Source organism: Oncorhynchus nerka, linkage group LG16, assembly GCF_034236695.1.
Source record: "Oncorhynchus nerka isolate Pitt River linkage group LG16, Oner_Uvic_2.0, whole genome shotgun sequence".
Taxonomy (NCBI): Eukaryota; Metazoa; Chordata; class Actinopteri; order Salmoniformes; family Salmonidae; genus Oncorhynchus; species Oncorhynchus nerka.
In genome coordinates this window covers 39,142,273-39,150,369 of record NC_088411.1, presented here as the reverse complement: position 1 = coordinate 39,150,369, position 8,097 = coordinate 39,142,273, and the positions used below count along the sequence as shown (strand labels likewise).

Below are 8,097 nucleotides of genomic sequence, written 5' to 3'. Positions count from 1 at the left end.
AAGACAAACTCCACCAGCACCGCCCTCACCCCTACTATCCCCATCCAAAAAGGCACATCCAGCACCTCTCTTCCCATCATAGGGGAGGACACGCCCCAGTGCAGAGCAGGCTCAGGCCCTCCTCACCACCATGGCTGCCATGAGGGATGAGTTCACCAAACTGAAGGGGGAGGTGGTCCTGCTGAGGGAGAGCGTGAGCAAACAGCAATCAGACAACCACACCTTAGAGGAGCTCCTAACCAAGGTGAGGACAGAGCAGGACAGCAGCCTTTCAACACAGCTGAAAAGAGGTTCAGCAAGAGAGAGACGGACTCAAGAGAGAGCTTGCTTATCTAACAAAGGAGGTGAGAGAGCTCCAAAAAGACAGGCAGAAGAGTAATAACGATCTGACCACACTAAGAGAGGAGCTACAGGAGAGAAAGAGAACAGAGGACAGGCTGCAGGAGCAGCTAGATCACCACTCTATGACCTGTCCTCACACAGCAGAGGAGCCCAGATCAACCAGCCAGCCCTGCCTGCTGCACCCTTCCTCCCCAGCCCACAGAACAGCCTCCAACTGACAGCGGCACCGGCACAGACCAGCCACACCCCAGCTATAACCACCCACCAGCCCCCTCTGCCCCCCAGTCCAGAAGAAACACTGGCTGACATCGTCCTGTTGATGGACTCAAATGGGATGTTTGTTCAGGAGAAGAAACGTTTCCCTCGACACAAAACGAGAAAGGATGTGGTGCCCAACAACGCAGAGTGCCATGGAGCTGCTTGATAAGGCCCATCTCGCGTCGCCAAGCCACATAATCATACATACCGGAAGCAAGGACCTGCGTGCTCAGCAGGAGAGGGTGGCGACTTCACTACGGGGAGTGATCGAGAAGGCCTCCGCAATCTTCCCCAACTCAAGAATCGTGGTGTCAACGCTTCCACAGAGGAAGGACTTCCACCCTGCCACAATCCAAAGAATAAACGCCAGCCTATCCCGGGACTGTGCCCTGCGACCCAATGTACACCTGGCCCCCCATCCCACCCTCGATCTGGACTGTCTCTATGACCATGTTCACCTCTACAGGGAGACAGTCCCCATCCTTGCCAAGACTCTCAAGGATGTCGCTTTAAACCACAACCCGACCTCTCAACCCAGGAACAGCGGAGCAATCTCCACCCCGCCAAGATCACCAACACCCCAGACCAGCACCCTGGACCCCCCAGCCACGACCACAGCACCACCAACCTCAATGCCCACCACAGCCAGCGCAGCACAGACCACCCCAGACCAGCTTTAGAGCCACCCAGACGAGGCCTCCCACCCCACCTGCCCCCCACCGCAGGCCACACTTGGAGAAGCCACAGCCCAGCAAGCAGAGCTACGCACAGGCTGTGAGAGGAGCAACTGGCCCAACCCCCACCAACCAAATTAGTGACATTAAACAAATGCTGAGTCTACTATGCTCACATGTGATAGGCCGAGGGTCATGGATGCTCACATGTGATAGGCCGGGGGTCATGGTAAGATGAGCACAAGAACTCCACCGTCCTCGCACTACATCCACCCAAGTGGCACGACACAAATGATAAACTAATCGCATTTGCATAATAAGAGTTTACTATAATTAAAAAATCATATTTTAATAGTTCTTGTTGGATTGTGAGTGTTTGTCTCATTTTGAAGGTAAAGAAAAAAAAGTGATGAAATCTTTTAACGTTGCATGTTGGAAACAGCTTTTGGGCTACAGAGCAGAATCCCAGACTTCCTGAAAGTAATTGCTGATGTTGATATTGTAGTACTACAGGAAACATGGTGCAGAGGTGATGTTTCCCCTTGCTGTCCACTAGGTTATAGGGAGATAATCCTACCATCCACTGGCTGTCCACTAGGTTATAGGGAGATAATCATACCATCCACTGGCTGTCCACTAGGTTATAGGGAGATAATCATACCATCCACTGGCTGTCCAGTAGGTTATAGGGAGATAATCCTACCATCCACTGGCTGTCCACTAGGTTATAGGGAGATCATCATACCATCCACTGGCTGTCCAGTAGGTTATAGGGAGATAATCCTACCATCCACTGGCTGTCCACTAGGTTATAGGGAGATCATCATACCATCCACTGGCTGTCCACTAGGTTATAGGGAGATAATCCTACCATCCACTGGCTGTCCACTAGGTTATAGGGAGATAATCCTACCATCCACTGGCTGTCCACTAGGTTATAGGAAGATCATCATACCATCCACTGGCTGTCCACTAGGTTATAGGGAGATAATCATACCATCCACTGGCTGTCCACTAGGTTATAGGGAGATAATCATACCATCCACTGGCTGTCCACTAGGTTATAGGGAGATAATCATACCATCCACTGGCTGTCCAGTAGGTTATAGGGAGATAATCATACCATCCACTTGCTGTCCACTAGGTTATAGGGAGATAATCATACCATCCACTTGCTGTCCACTAGGTTATAGGGAGATAATCCTACCATCCACTGGCTGTCCACTAGGTTATAGGGAGATAATCCTACCATCCACTGGCTGTCCACTAGGTTATAGGAGATAATCCTACCATCCACTGGCTGTCCACTAGGTTATAGGGAGATAATCCTACCATCCACTGGCTGTACACTAGGTTATAGGGAGATAATCATACCATCCACTGGCTGTCCACTAGGTTATAGGGAGATAATCCTACCATCCACTGGCTGTCCACTAGGTTATAGGGAGATCATCATACCATCCACTGGCTGTCCACTAGGTTATAGGGAGATAATCATACCATCCACTGGCTGTCCACTAGGTTATAGGGAGATAATCATACCATCCACTGGCTGTCCACTAGGTTATAGGGAGATAATCATACCATCCACTGGCTGTCCACTAGGTTATAGGGAGATAATCATACCATCCACTGGCTGTCCACTAGGTTATAGGCAGATAATCATACCATCCACTAGGTTATAGGGAGATAATCCTACCATCCACTGGCTGTCCACTAGGTTATAGGGAGATCATCCTACCATCCACTGGCTGTCCACTAGGTTATAGGGAGATAATCATACCATCCACTAGGTTATAGGGAGATAATCATACCATCCACTGGCTGTCCACTAGGTTATAGGGAGATCATCCTACCATCCACTGGCTGTCCACTAGGTTATAGGGAGATAATCATACCATCCACTGGCTGTCCACTAGGTTATAGGGAGATAATCATACCATCCACTGGCTGTCCACTAGGTTATAGGGAGATAATCATACCATCCACTGGCTGTCCACTAGGTTATAGGGAGATAATCATACCATCCACTGGCTGTCCACTAGGTTATAGGGAGATAATCATACCATCCACTGGCTGTCCACTAGGTTATAGGGAGATAATCATACCATCCACTGGCTGTCCAGTAGGTTATAGGGAGATAATCATACCATCCACTTGCTGTCCACTAGGTTATAGGGAGATAATCATACCATCCACTTGCTGTCCACTAGGTTATAGGGAGATAATCCTACCATCCACTGGCTGTCCACTAGGTTATAGGGAGATAATCCTACCATCCACTGGCTGTCCACTAGGTTATAGGGAGATAATCCTACCATCCACTGGCTGTCCACTAGGTTATAGGGAGATAATCCTACCATCCACTGGCTGTACACTAGGTTATAGGGAGATAATCATACCATCCACTGGCTGTCCACTAGGTTATAGGGAGATAATCCTACCATCCACTGGCTGTCCACTAGGTTATAGGGAGATCATCATACCATCCACTGGCTGTCCACTAGGTTATAGGGAGATAATCATACCATCCACTGGCTGTCCACTAGGTTATAGGGAGATAATCATACCATCCACTGGCTGTCCACTAGGTTATAGGGAGATAATCATACCATCCACTGGCTGTCCACTAGGTTATAGGGAGATAATCATACCATCCACTGGCTGTCCACTAGGTTATAGGCAGATAATCATACCATCCACTAGGTTATAGGGAGATAATCCTACCATCCACTGGCTGTCCACTAGGTTATAGGGAGATCATCCTACCATCCACTGGCTGTCCACTAGGTTATAGGGAGATAATCATACCATCCACTAGGTTATAGGGAGATAATCATACCATCCACTGGCTGTCCACTAGGTTATAGGGAGATCATCCTACCATCCACTGGCTGTCCACTAGGTTATAGGGAGATAATCATACCATCCACTGGCTGTCCACTAGGTTATAGGGAGATAATCATACCATCCACTGGCTGTCCACTAGGTTATAGGAGATAATCATACCATCCACTGGCTGTCCACTAGGTTATAGGGAGATAATCATACCATCCACTGGCTGTCCACTAGGTTATAGGGAGATAATCATACCATCCACTGGCTGTCCACTAGGTTATAGGAGATAATCATACCATCCACTGGCTGTCCACTAGGTTATAGGGAGATAATCATACCATCCACTGGCTGTCCACTAGGTTATAGGGAGATAATCATACCATCCACTGGCTGTCCACTAGGTTATAGGCAGATAATCATACCATCCACTAGGTTATAGGGAGATAATCCTACCATCCACTGGCTGTCCACTAGGTTATAGGGAGATCATCCTACCATCCACTGGCTGTCCACTAGGTTATAGGGAGATAATCATACCATCCACTAGGTTATAGGGAGATAATCATACCATCCACTGGCTGTCCACTAGGTTATAGGGAGATCATCCTACCATCCACTGGCTGTCCACTAGGTTATAGGGAGATAATCATACCATCCACTGGCTGTCCACTAGGTTATAGGGAGATAATCATACCATCCACTGGCTGTCCACTAGGTTATAGGGAGATAATCATACCATCCACTGGCTGTCCACTAGGTTATAGGGAGATAATCATACCATCCACTGGCTGTCCACTAGGTTATAGGGAGATAATCATACCATCCACTGGCTGTCCACTAGGTTATAGGGAGATAATCATACCATCCACTGGCTGTCCACTAGGTTATAGGGAGAGAATCCTACCATCCACTGTGTCACGCCCTGGTCGAAGTATTTTGTGTTTATCTTTAATTATTGGGTCAGGCCAGGGTGTGGCATGGGTTTTTGTATGTGGTGTGTATATATGGGGGATGGTAGCTAGTGGGGTGTTCTAGATAAGTCTATGGCTGTCTGAAGTGGTTCTCAATCAGAGGCAGGTGTTTATTGTTGACTCTGATTGGGAACCATATTTAGGCAGCCATATTCTTTGAGTTTGGTGTGGGTGATTGTCCTGTGTGTCTTGATGTCCTTGTTAGAGGTTAGTAGACACATGTATAGGCTGTTTTCGTTTCGTTTATTGTTTTTGTAGTGTTAGTGTTTTGTCGTGTTTTACGTTTGTCTAATAAAGATGAATCGCAATCGACACGCTGCAGTTTGGTCCGACTCTCCTTCACCACATGAAAACCGTGACACACTGGCTGTCCACTAGGTTATAGGGAGAGAATCATACCATCCACTGGCTGTCCACTAGGTTATAGGGAGATACTCCTACCATCCACTGGCTGTCCACTAGGTTATAGGGAGATAATCATACCATCCACTGGCTGTCCACTAGGTTATAGGGAGATACTCCTACCATCCACTGGCTGTCCACTAGGTTATAGGGAGATAATCCTACCATCCACTGGCTGTCCACTAGGTTATAGGGAGAGAATCATACCATCCACTGGCTGTCCACTAGGTTATAGGGAGAGAATCATACCATCCACTGGCTGTCCACTAGGTTATAGGGAGATCATCCTACCATCCACTGGCTGTCCACTAGGTTATAGGGAGATAATCATACCATCCACTGGCTGTCCACTAGGTTATAGGGAGATAATCATACCATCCACTGGCTGTCCACTAGGTTATAGGGAGATAATCATACCATCCACTGGCTGTCCACTAGGTTATAGGGAGATCATCATACCATCCACTGCCTGTCCAGTAGGTTATAGGGAGATAATCCTACCATCCACTGGCTGTCCACTAGGTTATAGGGAGATCATCATACCATCCACTGGCTGTCCACTAGGTTATAGGGAGATAATCCTACCATCCACTGGCTGTCCACTAGGTTATAGGGAGATAATCCTACCATCCACTGGCTGTCCACTAGGTTATAGGGAGATCATCCTACCATCCACTGGCTGTCCACTAGGTTATAGGGAGATAATCATACCATCCACTGGCTGTCCACTAGGTTATAGGGAGATAATCATACCATCCACTGGCTGTCCACTAGGTTATAGGGAGATAATCATACCATCCACTGGCTGTCCACTAGGTTATAGGGAGATAATCCTACCATCCACTGGCTGTCCACTAGGTTATAGGGAGAGAATCATACCATCCACTGGCTGTCCACTAGGTTATAGGGAGAGAATCATACCATCCACTGGCTGTCCACTAGGTTATAGGGAGATAATCATACCATCCACTGGCTGTCCACTAGGTTATAGGGAGATAATCATACCATCCACTGGCTGTCCACTAGGTTATAGGGAGATAATCATACCATCCACTGGCTGTCCACTAGGTTATAGGGAGATAATCATACCATCCACTGGCTGTCCACTAGGTTATAGGGAGATCATCCTACCATCCACTGGCTGTCCACTAGGTTATAGGGAGATCATCCTACCATCCACTAAATGAAAAGGAATCACACAGGGCAGAGACTCAGCGGGAATGCTAATATGGTATAAATCTGAACTAATTAATTAAATTGAATTGATCAAAACAGGAGAATTCTTTATCTGGTTAAGAATCAACAAGGAGACTATCTTGACAGATAAAAACATCTTCCTCTGTGCCACATACATTCCCCCCTCAGTCACCCTACTTCAATGAAGAGAGTTTCTCCATTCTAGAGGGGGAAATTCAGGCCCAAGGCAACGTACTGGTCTGTGGAGACCTGAATGGTGAAACAACAGAAGAACAAGACACTATTAACAGTCGTGGGGATAAACACCGACCAGGAAGCAACAACCTTTGCCTCCCCCCAAATACCCCCACAGAAACAACTATGACAAAGTGAAAAACAAAAATGGAGTACAGCTCGTGAAACTCTGTGGAACACTGGGTCTGTACATAGTCAATGGTAGGCTGAGAGGGGACTCTTTCGGTAGGTCCACCTACAGCTCTGTGGAACACTGGGTCTGTACATAGTCAATGGTAGGCTGAGAGGGGACTCTTTAGGTAGGTCCACCTACAGCTCTGTGGAACACTGGGTCTGTACATAGTCAATGGTAGGCTGAGAGGGGACTCTTTTGGTCGGTACACCTACAGCTCTGTGGAACACTGGGTCTGTACATAGTCAATGGTAGGCTGAGAGGGGACTCTTTTGGTAGGTCCACCTACAGCTCTGTGGAACACTGGGTCTGTACATAGTCAATGGTAGGCTGAGAGGGGACTCTTTTGGTAGGTACACCTACAGCTCTGTGGAACACTGGGTCTGTACATAGTCAATGGTAGGCTGAGAGGGGACTCTTTTGGTAGGTACACCTACAGCTCTGTGGAACACTGGGTCTGTACATAGTCAATGGTAGGCTGAGAGGGGACTCTTTTGGTAGGTACACCTACAGCTCTGTGGAACACTGGGTCTGTACATAGTCAATGGTAGGCTGAGAGGGGACTCTTTAGGTGGGTACACCTACAGCTCTGTGGAACACTGGGTCTGTACATAGTCAATGGTTGGCTGAGAGGGGACTCTTTAGGTAGGTCCACCTACAGCTCTGTGGAACACTGGGTCTGTACATAGTCAATGGTAGGCTGAGAGGGGACTCTTTTGGTCGGTACACCTACAGCTCTGTGGAACACTGGGTCTGTACATAGTCAATGGTAGGCTGAGAGGGGACTCTTTTGGTAGGTACACCTACAGCTCTGTGGAACACTGGGTCTGTACATAGTCAATGGTAGGCTGAGAGGGGACTCTTTTGGTCGGTACACCTACAGCTCTGTGGAACACTGGGTCTGTACATAGTCAATGGTAGGCTGAGAGGGGACTCTTTTGGTAGGTACACCTACAGCTCTGTGGAACACTGGGTCTGTACATAGTCAATGGTAGGCTGAGAGGGGACT

General features: G+C 47.9%; 1 pseudogene; it reads left to right on the top strand.

The window, feature by feature from the left end:
* The first annotated feature begins 725 nt into the window (after window positions 1-725).
* The window catches only part of LOC115117689 (probable G-protein coupled receptor 142), a 26,169-nt pseudogene continuing 18,797 nt past the window's right edge, over window positions 726-8,097 (top strand).